Source organism: Papilio polytes, unplaced genomic scaffold (assembly GCF_000836215.1).
Source record: "Papilio polytes unplaced genomic scaffold, Ppol_1.0 DF824157.1, whole genome shotgun sequence".
Taxonomy (NCBI): Eukaryota; Metazoa; Arthropoda; class Insecta; order Lepidoptera; family Papilionidae; genus Papilio; species Papilio polytes.
Genome location: NW_013525047.1, coordinates 464,792 through 466,298, shown reverse-complemented (window position 1 = coordinate 466,298; position 1,507 = coordinate 464,792).

Here is a 1,507-nt window from a genome sequence, read left to right as displayed (position 1 = left end):
GATCTAGATTCTAGATATTCAACTAAATACTGTATTTAAAGCTAATGTACTAAGAATGCTGGCGTTACATAAGCTGGATGACCTTGCCGGCCAGTGGGCGGGAATGGTGCCAACAGCTAACAGTCTGTCGCTTATTTTATGCACTTATTTGACACTCCGATCTCTTACCGCGGCCTTTATTACGTCATCGAATCTGTTTAGACTGAAAACCATTGCTTGGTCGCAATCTGGTATAGAGGGTCGCTACAATTTTCTTGAATGTAAGGTACATATTGGTGTAGGTATATCTTATTTGTAAACTGGAGGAAATCTTTGTAGTTTTGGATTTTTGTATTATTTCACCTTTAAAAGCTACGTTATCCGTAAGTAACATAGACTAGTTATATTTTTTTATAAATATCTATACTATTATAATAAAGCGTAAACACACACTTCTTTGTTGCCTAAGATGTTAGTAATCACAGCATAGTTTCGAATAACTCTTTTTGTAATAAAAAGCCCTACACTTACGTCACGCTTTAGGCTATATATTTTTACGCTGTTAAACTTAGGGGTAAATATTTTGGATAAAAACTCTAATGTGGGAAAGAGATCATAAGTTGCTGCCAACATCAAGGAAGCTAGGTTGCCATGGTTTGACAGTATGTCATGTCATTTTTACATTTGCAATTGATAATTTGACAAATGTGAACAATAAAATGATTTTTTTTTTGTAATTATATGCGGATGAAGTCGCATGGGAACAGCTAGTATAGTAATAAAAAAGACAAGAAAATCAGGTGCCAGTTGCTTATTGTAATCATGTGTCTGCTCTTTTAATCTTTTTAAAATTAAATCACAGATATTGAAATATTATTTATAGATAAAATTAATAATTATATTGAAAGCGATCGACCTTGGTTATTATAAGTGGAACAGTCGCCCGCGAACAATTTCGCAAATCTATGCAAATTCCAACAAATAGTATAATGCACAATAAACAAAACGTTTCACAACAACTGCCCTATAGTTAATATTATTTGAATAGCTACCTAAGTATCTAGTTTAACCATATATAAGTTCGTGGACTTAGGAAATCTATATCTATACATATTGTATCATTACAGTCTGTTTGTAATGTCAAAAGAAAAATTCCAGATTTCGCGAAGATGATGTATTTATGTTGCTAATAAAAAAAATCGCGATTCAATTCTTGTTGTCCGTCTGTCTGTTTATAAGCCGCGTTTGTTCCGGGTAATCTCCGAAACGGCAGGGCCGATTTTGATCGGACTTGCACTGAAGGGTAGATGACATAGACGGGCATATTATATGCAACTTTTTTATCTTAATATTGAGTGGACGAGCTCACGGGCAACAGCTAGTTTAATCATAAACTTTTTAAAATCAATTGGCGAGGGGAATTACTAGCATATGTATCTTGTACTATTTTGTTTTTTGTTCCATCATTTCCCTGTTTTCTTCGCTTCTCTATTTTCCCTTTCTTCAGTAAATCCAAATCTGTTGTCGC